Here is a 15,631-nt window from a genome sequence, read left to right as displayed (position 1 = left end):
TCAAGCTTCTGCTTTTTTTATTTTTAATATTTATATTTCATCTTTATTTTTTTATTTTAAAAGTCAAGCTTCTTGAGAACATGAGGCATTTAACATTATTCCATATTCCTTACAGAGAGCGAAGCATGGTAAACACAGCAAATACTTAATACTTATGGGCTTCTATACAAACATTTTCCAACCAGGAATGTTTTAATAGCCAGTCTCCAAAAACTTGAATTGGAAAACCTAAAAAGTAGAGTGTTCATATTTCAGGCATTAAGTGCTGTTAGCAGGATTTCTATCTCAATCCAACTCTAATTCTTAGCTCTCAACAGTCTGGACAAACTGACCTTCACTTTCCCCAAAGTTTCTTATTCATCACTATCCCATTTCCTTCCCCCCCCCCCCCAGTTCAATGTTTTATATCCACAGCAGTATCAATGTACCATACAAAACCCATCTGCCAGTCTAGCTGAGCAGGCAGGAGGGGGGTCCATGGCAGCATAGAAAACTGGGGTTCTTGTCCCAAAAGAGGAGAAAATGGGTTTACAGTCAAGGAAACAAAACCAGAACCCAACATGGTCAAGGAGAAGCCTTGAAACTGCATCGAGCGGAGGTGCTGTGGGCAGCGTGCATCTCGGCTGGCCCAGCAGTACCTGCAGCAGCCTCGGTTCCTGGGAAGCCTGGGGTCATACAGGGCCCAGCTCTTGAGGCTATTTTTTTTATTTTTATTTTTTTAATATATATTTTATTGATTTTTTACAGAGAGGAAGAGAGAGGGACAGAGAGTTAGAAACATCGATGAGAGAGAAACATCGATCAGCTGCCTCTTGCACACCCCCCCACTGGGGATGTGCCCGCAACCAAGGTACATGCCCTTAACTGGAATCGAACCTGGGACCCTTGAGTCTGCAGGCCGACGCTCTATCCACTGAGCCAAACCGGTTTCGTCTTGAGGCTATTTTTAATCATTTTGCTTTTGGGAGAGGAGGGCTTCTGGGCAGCAGCTCCATGTGGGGGTAACCAGTGTGGGCTTCACTTCAGGGTTTGGAGGGGAAGTTGGGTCTGTGGGGCGTTACCACCTGGCCCCAAATGTCACAGCTGAGGTTCTTGGAAGTGGCCCAGCAAAGTTCCTTCCTGCCTTCTTCCTGCCCTGACCCCAGGTCTGTGATTTAAAAATCAGGGCACCTTTTGTAAGCATGGCAGGTACAGGCAGGGGGAGCTTGGAGGAATTGTAGAAACTGGTGGGGGCAGCCAGAGCCAGGGGAGGGCAGTACCCATGGGGGAAGGGGGCATGGGATGGAGGAGGTATGCTCCTCTAACAGAGACTTAGAGGTACAGAGACTAAGAGAGACAGAGAGGACAGAGATGGGGATAGAAAGAGTGACAGGAAGAGAGAGACTCAGAGAAAGCAAGAGAGAGATTGAGAGAGAGAAAGATTCACAAAGAAGAGAGACAGACAGTAAGATGGAGTCCTGCTCTGTATGAGTCAGCTGGCTGTCGGGGGGAGGGGAGGCCGGGCTCGCACGGGATGTGACAGTGTGATGCATCATTGTGTTGCACAAGGGAGGTGTGTGGTAATGCAGCACCAGCTCCTTCAGAGACCCGTACAGGTTGTAGGGCTCCGCAAAACCCAAGCCAGTGGCCGTGTGGTAGATGACACAGTGCTTGGTATCGCCGTCCACCACCACAGAGCAGGCATAGCAGCCCCGCTGGCTGCTCTCATGGATAAGGAAGATACCATCCCACTTGCTGTTCAGCATTTCCTCAGACTTCGTGAGGTTGATCTTGCCCACATACCAGGTTCATTCCTCATGGTGGGGGAGGTCATCCTCATCCTCCATTAGTGCCTACTGGTCTTCAGTCTCATTTTTTATTCCCAACCACTTGAATTTTTTCTGCTGGGTGCCTTTCTGGGTGAGCCATACCAGGTACTGGTCTTGGATCTTGCGCAGCTGCATGAGGTCTGGCTTCAGACTATTTATGTGCTTATCTCGGTTGTCCAAGGCCGGTGTCCGCAGCTCCTGCTCCAGCTTCTTGTGGCTCTTGTGAATCTCAGTGATGCAAGACTTGAGCCATTCTGAGTTCAGCAGGATCCTCTGCATCTCTTTTTCATTGCCCTCATGCTGGAAGCGCTCCAGATACTCCTTGCTGCACTTCTCTTGAGTTTGGCCCTGCTCTTTGAAGATCTTGATGGTTTAATTGAAGGCTTCAACGGCAGTGTGCTTCATCTGCAGTTCCTGGGAGGTACGTGTGTACTCCTCTTAGATCTGGTCATACTCGTGGCTCTTGCCCTCCGCTTCAAACCAAGGTAATCCTATCTAATAAAGAGGGAATATGCTAATTGACCACCACTCCATCACAAAGATGGCTGCACCCACAGCTGAAGCCAAGTTCTCATAAGGAGCCTTAACGAGCAATCAGCAAGGACCTGAGGCTATGCTCTCCCCCACCCCCGTAGGGCTTGACAGGGGACTTCAGGCCACATCCTCCACCTGGCAGGGCTTGACAGGGGACCTCAGGCTGCACTCCCTGCCCTGGTGTCAGGCTGGGGGACCTGAGGCCATGCCCCCCGCCCGGTGGGGCTTGACGGGGGACCTCAAGGTGCGCTTCCTGTCCTGATGCTGGGCTAGGGGACCTCAGGCTGCTCCCCCTGCCCCAGCGCCAGGCTGGGGGACCTCAGGCCGTGCCCCCACCAGGTGGGGCTTGACAGGGGACTTCAGGCCACGCCCCCCACCCCAGCACCAGGCCTGGGGACCTCAGACTGCACCTGCCGCCCAGTGGGGCTTGATGGGGGACCTCAGGCCATGCCCCCCACCCAGCAGGGCTTGACAGAGGACCTCAAGGTGCATCCCTAGTGCTGGGTCAGGGGAACTCAGGCCATGCCCCCCACCCCAGCACCAGGCCGGGGACCTCAGACCACACCCCTTGCCTGGTGGGGTTTGACGGGGGACCTCAGGATGTGCCCCCCACCAGATGGGGCTTGACAGGGGACCTCAGGCCGTGCTCCCCACCCAGCGGAGCTTGACAGGGGACCTCAAGGTGCACCCCTAATGCTGGGTCAGGGAAACTCAGGCCACCCCCCCACCCCGCCCAGTGGGGCTTGACGGGGGACCTGAGGTTGCACCCCCCTCCCGGTGCCAGGCCAGGGGACCTGAGGCTGTGTCCCCCTGTCTGGTGAGGCTTGACGGGGGACCTCAGGCCATGCCCCTCACCTGGTGGGGCTTGATGGGGGACCTCAAGGCATGCCCCCCGCCCCGGTCTGGGCTGGGGGACCTCAGGCCATGCCCCCCGTCCTGGCACCAGGCCAGGGGACCTAATGCTATGTCCCCTGCCTGGCGGGGCTTGACAAGGGTGGGACTGGCCAGGTCTGGATCTAGCCCAATGGGGGCGGGGGCCGACCGGGTCTGGGTCTCATGCGATTTTGAGGTGCATGTGGGTGGGCGGGGACTTGACTCTGGATCCCATGGTGTGCCCCAGACTCTGACAGAAGGGAAGATTTTCATATACATTTTACTAATTTTCTTTCATCTCTGACACTTCTATTATAGAGAAAGGGCAAATAGCAATATCAAATTATTTCCTCTAATTAATCCCCTTTTAACGTGCACGAATTTCGTGCACCGGGCCACTAGTAAACAAATAATTTCCCACCAGAAGTCATGTCCAAATACTGCAAGACAGGATTATAAGGCTGACTATGTACATGCACAGTAACAGGTTCACGTTCTAGCCCTAGGCACTCAGGCGTCCTCCACAATCCCACAATCCTCTGGTCACATACTTCCGGTTTTTCTAGCTCCTCCTTAAGTCGTGTTTCCTTCAGTCACATTGCAACGTCTAGGGACTCTAGTTGGAGAGGATTTTTCTGTTCTTTGACATTGGAACTATTGGAATCAGTGAAGTTTTGGGAGTACTGCCGCTGCCGTGAACGTGTCGGTCCCAAGGGCAATCATGAAACAACTGCCCATTCAGTCCACTGCTAGCGCCTCCCAGTTTGTAATGAGAAAGGTACTGTGCTGAGCCATTTTCCAATCAGATCTTCCTCTTTCTTCCCCAGCACACTCCAAACCTACCCCCTGCCGACCGACCAGCCCAACCCTGCAGAACCTTAAGACCTTCCCCCCTGTTTCTTTGACTTTCTCCCATCAAACTCGCACCCTATCAAGTTGCCCAGGGCCACCCCTAACCGCTCCCTGGGGGATGGGGTCAGCCTGGGTGAGGGGCCATGGTGTTCTGATCTCTGGTCATTTTGGTCATTAGGACACTGGCTTTATATATATACTAGAGGCCTGGTGCATGAAATTTGTGCATGGGGGGTCCCCTAAGCCTAGCCTGCACCCTCTCGAATCTGGGACCCCTCAGGGGATGTCTGACAGTTGGACATCCCTCTCACAATCCTGGACCACTGGCTCCTAATTGCTCACCTGCGTGCCTGCCTGGTCGCCCTTAACTGGGCCCCCCTGCTGGACTGATAGACCCTTACTGCCTCTGTGTGCCACCCTGATTGTCCCTAACTGCCCCCCGCTGCCTGCCAGGTCGCTCCCAACTGCCCCCTCCCTGCCAGCCTGGTCACCTCCAACTGCCACCCTCTGCTGGCCTGGTTGCCTCTAACTTCCCCCCTTGCTGGCCTGGTCACCCCCAACTTCCCCCCTCCCTGCCGGCCTGGTCACCTCCAACTGCCACCCTCTGCTGGCCTGGTTGCCTCTAACTGCCCCCCTTGCTGGCCTGGTCACCCCCAACTGCCCCCCTCCTGCTGGCCTGGTCACCCCACAGAGCCTGCTGTTCAGTTGTTTGGTCATTCCTCATTAACCCCCTCTCCCCCCCTGCTGGCCAGGTTGCCCCAACACAGCCTGCTTGTTCAGTCATTTGATCATCCCTCACTAACCCCCCTGCTGGCCTGGTCGTAGGCAGCCATCTTGTGAGAGCGTGAGGGTCAATTTGCATATTACTTCTTTATTACATAGGATAGCTAATCCATTTTAAAATGTTGACTCAATACAAAAATAAATGGATTCAACAAAATACATTTGTGAGCCAGATTCAGCCTCCAGCTGCCAATTTGGGACCTCTGTTCTACTAGAAAAGGAAAAATTAACTCTTATTAACAAATGCTTACATATGGGCAATGGAATCTCATTAATTTGGGCCAACAGACAATCCCTGCCCACCAAAAGCCCTGGGTTAGCAGACATGGATTTGACTTATAGAGATGTTGGATTGCAGTAGAGGGTGGTAATTTCAAGACTCAAGTAATTGTAATTAAACTAGAAATAGTGAGTGCTACAAAAAAGTACCATAAAAATGCTATTAGAACTTTTATTGAGGGGGAGGGTATGTTGCTGGTAGTGGGCAGGGATGGCATTGGAGATAGGCCTCGTGGAATGGAAGATTTTCCAGAGAGGAAAATGATGGAGAGAAGCCAAGTGAAAAATGTAACTTTAATTTGCTAAAGGGTGATCAGTCTAGTTTGCTTGGGACTTATAGCTGAGAAAGGAACAATAAATTAGAAAGGTATAATATAAAAATCATGTTATGGAGAACTCTAAAAGAACATCAGAGAAGTTTGTACTTATTTTAATAGGCAATGGGGAGGCCCAATTGTAAAGCATGTTCAAGAGGCAGAATGTAAATTATTGATCAGAAATCTGTATTAGTGTTGGAAAAGAGTAAGAATGGCCTAAAGTAGAATGGTGGGTTTGTGCTCAAAGGCAGAAAAAGTTGTGAGCAAAATTGAGGAGATAAGGTAGATGTGATTTCTCAACAGACTGAATGCAGGAAGCAAAAGAGAAGTAAAAAAAAAAAATTATCCTTTTGTTTTAAAATGGGGAAATGAAGGAATAGAAGGATTGGGAGGCGGGGAAGGGGCAGGTTGGTGAAGAGTGCAGTTGGGTCATCTTGAATTTTTTTTTATTTTATTGATTAAGGTATTACTTATGTGTCCTTATTCCCCCATTGCCCTCCAACACCCCCCCCCCCACTCATACCCTCACCCCCCTGTTGTCTGTATCCACTGGTTAGGCTTATATGCATGCATACAAGTCCTTTGGTTGATCTCCCCCCCTTATCCCCATCCTCCCCTACCTTCACTCTGAGGTTTGATGGTCTGAAAGATGCTTCTCTGTCTCTAGACCTGTTTTTGTTCATCAGTTTATGTTGTTCATTGTATTCCATAAATGAGTGAGATCATGTGATATTTATCTTTCTCTGACTGGCATATTTCACTTAGCATAATGCTCTCCAGTTCCATCCATGCTGTTGCAAATGGTAAGAATTCCTTCTTTTTTACTGCAGCATAGTATTCCATTGTGTAGATGTACCACAGTTTTTTAATGCACTCATCTGCTGATGGGCACTTAGGCAGCTTCAAAATCTTGGCTATTGTAAATTGTGCTGCTATGAATATAGGGGTGCATATATCCTTTCTGATTGGTGTTTCTAGTTTCTTGGGATAGATTCCTTGAAGTGGGATCACTGGGTCAAATGGGAGTTCCATTTTTAGTTTTTTGAGGAAACTCCATATTGTTCTCCACAGTGGCTGCAAAAGTCTCCATTCCCACCTGCAGTGCACGAGGGTTCCTTTTTCTCCACTTCCTCACCAGCACTTGTCTTTTGTTGATTTGTTGATGATAGCCATTCTGACAGGTGTTAGATGGTACCTCATTGTCGTTTTGATTTGCATCTCTCAGATGATTAGTGACTTTGAGCATGTTTTCATATGTCTCTTGGCCTTCCTTCTGTCTTCTTTCAAAAAGTATCTATTTAGGTCCGTTGCCCATTTTTTGATTTGGTTGTTTATCTTCCTTTTGTTAAGTTGTATGAGTTCCCTATAAATGTTGAAGATTAAGCCCTTATCGGTGATAACATTGGCAAATATGTTCTCCCATGTAGTGGGCTTTCTTGTTGTTTTATTATGGTTTCTTTTGCTGTGCAAAAGCTTTTTTATTTTGATGTAGTCCCATTTGTTTATTTTTCCTTTAGTTTCCATTGCTCTAGGAGCTGTATCAGCGAGTAAATTGCTTCGGCATATGTCTGAGATTTTGCTGCCTATGGATTCCTCTAGTATTTTTATGGTTTCCCATCTTATGTTTAAGTCCTTTATCCATTTTGAGTTTATTTTTGTGTATGGTGTAAGTTGGTGGTCTAGTGTTACTTTTTTGCATGTCTCTGTCCGATTTCCCCAACACCATTTATTCAAGAGACTGTCTTGACTCCATTGTATGTTCTTGTCTCCTTTGTCAAATATTAACCTTTTGCACTCGGATGTCGAGTGTGACTTGACACGGTTAGCATTAAATCCCTAGTAGAATAAAGGAATCGAGAAAAAAGCAAGCGAGTGCAAAGGGTTAATTGAGCATAGTGGTTTGGGTCAATTTCTGAGTTCTCTATTCTATTCCATTGGTCTATATGTCTGTTCTTGTGCCAGTACCAGGCTGTTTTGAGAACAGTGGCTTTGTAATACAACTTGATATCTGGTATTGAGAACCCACATACTTTGTTCTTCTTTCTCAGGATTGCTGCAGCTAATTGAGGTATTTTTTTTATTTTTTTATTCCAGATGAATTTTTGGAGAGTTTGTTCTAGGTCTTTGAAATATGCTGTTGGTATTTTGATGGGGAATGCATTGAATCTATAGATTGCTTTGGGTAGTATGGATATTTTAATGATGTTGATTCTACCAATCCATGAACACGGTATGTTCTTTCATCTGTTTATGTCTTCCTCTATCTCTTTTTTCAGTGTCCTGTAGTTTTCCGAGTACAGGTCTTTTATAAGTTTATTCTTAATTTTTTTGGTGCGATGGTAAATGGAATTGCTTTTTTAGTCTCTCTTTCTGTAAGTTCACTTTTGGTATATAGAAATGCCACAGATTTCTTGGCATTAATTTTGTATCCTGCTACATTGCCGAATTCATTTATTAAGTCTAATAATTTTTTTGATGGAGACTTTAGGGTTTTCTATGTACAATATCATGTCATCTGTGCATAACGACAGTTTTACGTCTTCTTTTCCAATTTGGATGCCTTTTATTTCTTCTTCTTTTCTGATCGCAATGGCCAGTACTTCCAGAACTATGTCAAACAGGAGTGGTGAGAATGGGCATCCCTGTCTTGTTCCTGTTCTTAGGGGAAATGGTTTTAGTTTTTGCCCATTGAGTATGATGTTGGCTGTGGGTGTCATATAAGGCTTTTATTATGTTTAGGTATGATCCTTCTATTCCCACCTTGCTGAGAGTTTTTATCAAGAAATAGTGTTGGATTTTGTCAAATGCTTTTTCTGTATCAGTTGATATGACTATGTGATTTTTATCTCTCAATTTCTTTATGTGATTATCACATTTATTGATTTGCGGATATTGTACCATCCTTGCATCCCTAGGATAAATCTTACTTGGTCAAGGTGTATGATCTTTCTAATGTAATGCTGAATCTGATTTGCTAGAATTTTGTTGAGGATTTTAGCATCTATGTTCATTAAGGATATTGGCCTGTAATTCTCTTTCATTGTGTTGTCTTTGTCTGGTTTTGGTATTAGGGTAATACTGGCTTCATAGAATGAGCTTGGAAGTGTTCCTTCCTCTTGAATTGTTTGGAATAGTCTGAGGAGGATAGGTTTTAGTTCTTTCTTGAATGTTTGGTAAAACTCCCCTGTGAAGCCATCTGGCCCCCGCCTTTGTTTGCTGGAAGCTTTTTGATGAGTGCTTCAATTTCTTCCATAGTTACCTGCCTTTTGAGATTTTTAGATTCTTCCTGATTGAGTTTTGAAAGGTTGTATTTTTCTAGGAAAATGTCCATTTCCTCCAGGTTGTCTAGTTTGTTGGAATAGAGTTGTTCATAGTACTTTTTAACAATCCTTTGTATTTCTGTGGAATCTGTTGTTATTTCGTCTCTTTCAGTTCTGATTTTGTTTATTTGGGTCCTCTCTCTTTGCTTATTGGTGAGCCTAGCTAGAGGTTCATCAATCTTGTTTATCCTTTCAAAGAACCAGCTCTTGGTTTCATTGACTTTTTTGTATTGTTTTTTTTTTTGGTCTCTATGGCATTTATTTCTGCTCTGATCTTTGTTATCTCATTCCTTCTGCTCATTTTGGGCTTTTCTTGTTGCACTTATTCCAATTCTTTAAGTTGTAGAGTTAGATGATTTACTACCATTTTTTTCTTGTTTTTTGAAGTAGGCCTATAGAGCTATAATCTTCCCTCTTAGGACTACTTTCATTGTATCCCATAGATTTTGGATTGTTGTGTTTTCATTGTCATTCTTTTTCAGGATGTTTTCAATTTCTTCTTTGATCTCTTTGGTAACCCATTGTTTAATAGCATGCTATTCATATTCCAAGTGTTTGAAATTTTTTGATTGTTTTTATTTTAGTTTATTTCTAATATTAGCTATTGTGTCTGAGAAGATGCTTGATATAATTTCAATCTTCTTGAATTTGGAGAGATTTTGCTTGTGACCTAATATGTGGTCTATGGGTCATCTTAAATTTAATAGGTTTTCAGTTGATGAAGTTACAGAAACAAACTACACAGTTAATAGTAGTTTGCTTCTGTAATATATATCTATTAGAGGCCCAGTGCATGAATTCGTGCATGGGTGGGGTATAGCCAGCCTGGCCAGGGGGAGTGGACATGGGCGGTTGGCCGGTCTGCTTGCTGGTCGAACTCCTGGTCGAGGGGACAATTTGCATATTAGCCTTTTTTTATATAGGATATACACTGAGTGGCCAGATTATTATGCATTCAGAGATAATAATAATCTGGCCACTCAGTGTATATATATATTATAGGCCCAGTGCACAAAATTCATGCGGGGTGGGGGGGGGTGTCCCTCAGCCCAGTCTGCATCCTCTCGCAATATGGGACCCCTCGAGGGATGTCCGACTGCCCATTTAGGCCCGATCCCACTGGGATGGGATCGGGCCTAAATGGGCAGTTGGTTATCCCTCTCACAATCCAGGACTGCTGGCTCCCAACTGCTTGCCTGCCTGCCTTCCTGATTGCCCCTAAGCACTTCTGCCTGCCAGCCTGATCACCCCCTAACCACTCTGCTGCCAGCCTGATTGATGCCTAATTGCTCCCCTGCCAGCCTGTTTGCCCCCAACTTCCCTCCTCTGCTGGCCTGGTCACCCCTAACTGCCCTCCCCTGCAGGGTTGATCACCTCCAACTTCCCTCCCTTGCAGGCCAGGTGCCTCCCAACTGCCCTCCCCTGCTGGTCATCTTGTGGCGGCCATCTTGTGTCCACATGGGGGCAGGATCTTTGACCACATGGGGGCAGACATATTATGTGTTGGAGTGGTGGTCAATCTGCATATTACTCTTTTATTAGATAGCATAGAGGCCTGGTGCAGGAGTGGGGGCCAGCTGGTTTGCCCTGAAGGGTGTCCCAGATAAGGGTGGGGGTTCCCTTGGGGCATGGGGCAGCCTGAGCAAGGGGCCTGTGGTGGTTTGCAGGCCAGCCATGCCCCCTGGTGACCCAAGCGGAGGCACTGGTATCTGAAATTTATTTACCTTCTACAATTGAAACTTTGTAGCCTGGAGCGGAGCCAAGTTTCTTGCATGCTCCACCGGCAGCCATTTCTGTTTGAGTTAATTCACCTTCTATAATTGAAACCTTGTAGCCTTAAGCAGAGGCCTGAGCATGGCCAGGGTGTGCAGAAAGCTTTGCTTTCTCCATTACCGCGGGCAACCCTGGCCTGTTCTCTCCAGCTCCATGGCTGCCGCCATTCTCTTTGAATTTGTTTACCTTCTATAATTGAAACTTTGTAGCTTGAGTGGAGGCTTAGGCCTGTCAAGGGCAGGCGGAAAGCTTGTTTCCCTCTGTTGCCTGGGAAACCTTGCTCTCGGTGGCTGTAGCCATCTTGGTTAGGTTTATTTGCATACTCGCCCTGATTGGCTGGTGGGCGTGGCTTGGGTGTAGCGGAGGTATGGTCAATTTGCATATTAGTCTATTATTAGGTAAGATTGGCCATCTGTATGTTCTTTTTGGAGAAGTATCTTTTCAGGTCATTTGCTCATTAAAAAAAATATTTTTCGTTTACTTCCTTTTCTGGTGATGCCTGCTTTTCTTTCATATGTGGGCTGTTTCTTTGTCTCTCCATGATCTCTCTTCTCCGGGTGTCTGGTTGTGTAGTTCTCTCTCTCCTTATCCCAGGCGAAATCTGACCTTTCCGTGAGGGAGTGTAGAGCTCCTCTGAATCTGCGTGCTTGTGCCCCTTGGGGACCGGTGTTCTTGGGTTTGCAGCTGTTCGGTGGGTGCCATAGTTGTAGATTCCCCGGGCTTTTCAGGCTTCCAATAACATCCACTTTCCCCTTCAAGATGGCACGGTCTCCGAGTCTGAGCCGGTCGCTCCGGGAGGGAACCCAGCAGCAGTGGGGGCTTCCCGGTCAGGGGAGCCCCGTCCAGCAGTCCCCCACTTTCTCCTGGAGTATAGCTGTCCCTCAACTCACCAACAAACACTCCCCGTGCGACCACACTCTCTCCCTTTGTTTTCTCACTCACACACTATCTTGCAGTCTGCCTTCCCGTCAGCAGCCATCTTCTTTCTCTGATTTTCAGAGAGAGAGGAAGAGAGAGAGAGAGAGAGAGAGAGATCCATCAGCTGCCTCCTGTACACTCCTTATGGGGGATCATGGATCATGCCCACAACCTGGACATATGCCCTGACTGGGAATGGAACCAACAACCTTTTAGTGCATGGGATGACACCCAACCAATGAGCCCCACTGGACAGGGCCTGTGCCCATTTTAAAAATTAGTTTGTTTGTCTTCCTGGTTGAGTTGTATGAATTCTTTATGTATTTTGGCAATTAACTACTTATCAGATGTATCATTGGCAAATGTGTTCTCCCATGCAGTGGGCTCCCTTTTAATTTGTTTCTGTTCTCCTCTCCTCTTACTGTTCCCCAATCACTTCAATTGCCATTTATATATTAATGACTCCCAGATCCTATCTCCAAGTTAGAACTCTTTTCTAATCTGCAGACCCACATTGTCAATTGCCAACTAGACATATTTAGTGGAATGTTTTATAGTATATATATTGAACTCAACACCATGAATACTCAGTTTGTTATCTTTTGCCCTCCCCACTACCCTTCTTTACACAGACAAAGCTATCACTTCCTTTGTTCTTAATTGCAGTGAATGATGCTAGTTACTCAGTTACCCAAGGCAGAACCCTGGGCATTATCCTCAACTTCTCCACCTGTTCACCCCCATATTCAACCAATCACTTGCTCCTGTAGATATTTCCTCAATGTCTGAGAACCTGAACACTTTTCTTTATTTCCATCATAATTGCCCGGGCCCAGATCACCATATTCTCATGCTCCATCTGCTCTCCCTATGCCAAGTCTTGACAATCTTCTCTTTCTTCTCTACATTACAGCTTCATAGTATTTAATAATTTTATTCTTCTATCCTAGGATACTTCAGTGTATTTTCTTATCACCTGAAAGGTAAAGTCCAAACTTCTTAATATGGCTCATAATATCTTGGCATGATCTTGTCACTGCTTGTTTCTCTGGTTCCTTCCTTCCTTTTATCTTCCCTTTCTCTCTTCCTCCCTCCCTCCCTTCCTTCTCTCCACATTTCTCTCCACACCCTTGTACTCCAGTTCAGCTTAGAATTGTTCCTCTAACAAGTTCTTTCTTCCCTCCTCACTCCAATTCCTTCCTCTAGACCAATTCCTTCTAAACCAGCTTGACAAATTATTACTTCCTGCTAGATGCTATTTATCCTTCAGACTTCAGCTGGGATAGCTATTTTAAAAATTATTTATTTTATCTTCCTGAGGTCAGTAGCATATTCTGCTCTTTTCTATAGCATGACCATTGAGGCACAGCTGCTTGTGTAATTCTGTGTATCTCTCCTGAATTGTAACCTAATTTATATTTTTTTCTTGAATCAAATGTGCAGTATATTGCCTGAATTATAATAGTCTCTTAGTAAATATTTATTGAATTGGCTATGAATGAACTATTATCTCTGGCAGATAAAAGATAGATGGTAACATTAATAGCCAATTCAATAGGATGGTTTGAATATTTTTCACTTTGTAAGGTTTTTAAAAGGTCATGGGGAAATAATCAGTGACTGAACCCTGACTTCACTGTTAATTAGGTAGGATAAAATTTGTTTCAGTCATCAAGACACATAATCACAGATTATATTTTAGAAAAATATAGAGTTTTATTGTTTTAAAGTACCAAAGAGAATAGTGATCAAAATGAATACAAGAATTTATAATTAACTTATAAATTTGAATCAAATGGATGCACCTGAAGTGACAAAAACACACACAAAAAACTCCCATTCAATAATAACAAAACCTTCTATTCAGTCATTTTCTTAGTCATGTTTGTCATTCTCTATTAGTTTGTCAGCAAGTAGACTACAAAAATAAACCTTAGTATAATATTTGATTGCAAATTAATGAATGAGAATATAGACTATTAAAGCTCAAGTATCATTTAAAGATTAACTAATTTAAATCCCTGACTTGGTAGTTGACTAATGAAGTCTTGCCTATTTAACAAAATACCTTACATACATATATTTAATCAACAAATATTTACTTATTACTATATGAGGTATTGTGCCAAGTATAGTTGGGGGAGTTATAAAAATATCTAAATCAGTTAAGTGACATTAATCCCTTACGTTATCTCATTTTAACAGCTTTTGTGTCAATTAGTTTACTGTCTATTCTGAAAACATGATAAGTTTACATAAACAGACAACTAACTCTACCAGTTAGGGTAAGTACTAAGTGAATGTTAGAGATAAGAACTGTGGGAAAGAAGGAAGAGAGCCATTGACTTTGTGCTAGTCTGGTCAGGAAAAAGGCTTGATAATTATTAGGAGACTTCATTGTACAGTAGGCGAACCCCAGAATTCACCCTTCTTCTATTTACGTGTTTTCTCTGCTCATCAAGTAAACAATCACATATATTTGGAAGGGAATAGAATAATGTGGAGACAGAATTCAAATATGACACAATGAGTCAGAAGAATTGGGTGGAATGGACAAGGTGGTTCAATGAGCACAGAATGAGGTTTCCCAGGTTGAGTCCTTTGGGGAAGTCACTCTGTCAAGGTATGTAGCAGGCAGTCATTAAGATGCTGAAAGAATAAACTGTTCTTCTGTTTATGTGTACAGAAATGGCTTACTTGCGTTTCTCATTTTCCTTACTAAGCCAAGGGATAATACTTATTGGGCATAATTAGGTGGCGAGAAGTTGTCCTTTTAAATGTGTTTCCAGAAGTTCTGCTGGGTTTCGGTGAAGCTTGGGTGTTGGGTTCTCATTCCACCAGAGATGTGTATTTCTGAAGCCACCCTGACCCTTTTCTCCATTTCACCATTTCTCTGTCTTAAAAGATAATGAGCCCATATGGGGTTTGACCTGCAAACCTGACATCATTAGCATTGTTTTTGAAACAACTAAGCTAACCCCTTCACAGCATTCATGATTTTGTTATGCTAGTTCAACTGCCCCAGAGAGGAAATAATTTCCTCTCAATTGCTTGTGAATTGTGTTTTCTCTGTCAAGTAAAATGGATCATGGTGTCTATTAGGATCGTTGACCTGCCTACTAGGTCATCTGGAACATTACAACTTTTTGTGTGGTTTTGCACCTGGTCTACAGGCACTCAACTCATAAGATCAGAAAGTTTTCTGAACAGTATCACTTCATGTGATTTTGGATCAATTCATCATTAGGATCAAATCCTTATTATTTTTTTATAGGTCAAATTTATGCCTTTTATTAATAAGAGAATGCTTTTTGCATCTTAATATCAGAAATGGAAAGGTGCATATCTTGTTATATTTGGTAGAATTTAATTTCTTTGTGTAACATACTTTTTAAACCAGACCATTCCTATAATTTTGTTTAAAAATTATATTTCACAGTAGTCTTGAAAAGTAGTGAAGCCGTAGAATATTTGAGAGCTTGTTTGAGAAAGCTGCATGTTTACCCTGCTTATCCATGGGAAGTTTTCTACACACGCCACAAATGATCCATTTCAGAATGGAAACCAAAGATACAGGACAGGGAAAAGGAAGTGATTGAGACATCAAGGACACTGGAGGGGATTCTGTCCTAGGATTTTCTATGTGATTTACAGACTGTTATGCGGTAGAAACAGTGTCTGTTTCAAAGTCATGGCGGGAAGAGCTTGCCTGATCCTTAAGAGGCCAATGCACGTACTTCACTTTGATTAAAATGCTCTGGCCCTGGCACACATAAAACATGGCTTTAGGAGAGAACAGTTTAATGCAGAGGCCCCCTCGCCTCTCAAGGACAATGAACGACATTCACTTGGCTGCAGTTAGAAGCCACTTGTGCAGAGAACTTGGGCCACTCTGACCTCGTGCTGCTTGGTCTCCTTCATCTTGAGGAGGGTCCCTGGCTCAGTGATGCCTCATTCCCTGCCACATTACAGATGGTTCTGACACTTCAGCCAAGCCCCGCTGATTTTTCTGGCTGGCCACATTCTCTTTATCTTGCCTGCTGAAGCAATGTTCCCGTTTATCATATACTGTTCTGTGCTGTCATTTAGAAATACTCATACACTCGCATAGTGAATATTGATAAGATACCTTTGGAGTGAGATAAAATATGGCAAAGGAAGCATCTTTCCAATG

The 15,631-nt window shown here is 44.4% G+C and overlaps 1 pseudogene; it reads right to left on the bottom strand.

Annotated features, from left to right (window-relative positions):
- Positions 1 to 1,471: 1,471 nt before the first annotated feature.
- Positions 1,472 to 15,378, bottom strand: LOC103299454 (phosphatidylinositol 3-kinase regulatory subunit beta-like; annotated as a pseudogene).
- Positions 15,379 to 15,631: the final 253 nt, after the last annotated feature.

The sequence above is a fragment of the Eptesicus fuscus genome, chromosome 5, assembly GCF_027574615.1.
Source record: "Eptesicus fuscus isolate TK198812 chromosome 5, DD_ASM_mEF_20220401, whole genome shotgun sequence".
NCBI lineage: Eukaryota > Metazoa > Chordata > Mammalia > Chiroptera > Vespertilionidae > Eptesicus > Eptesicus fuscus.
This window is presented reverse-complemented; position numbering and strand designations above follow the sequence as displayed.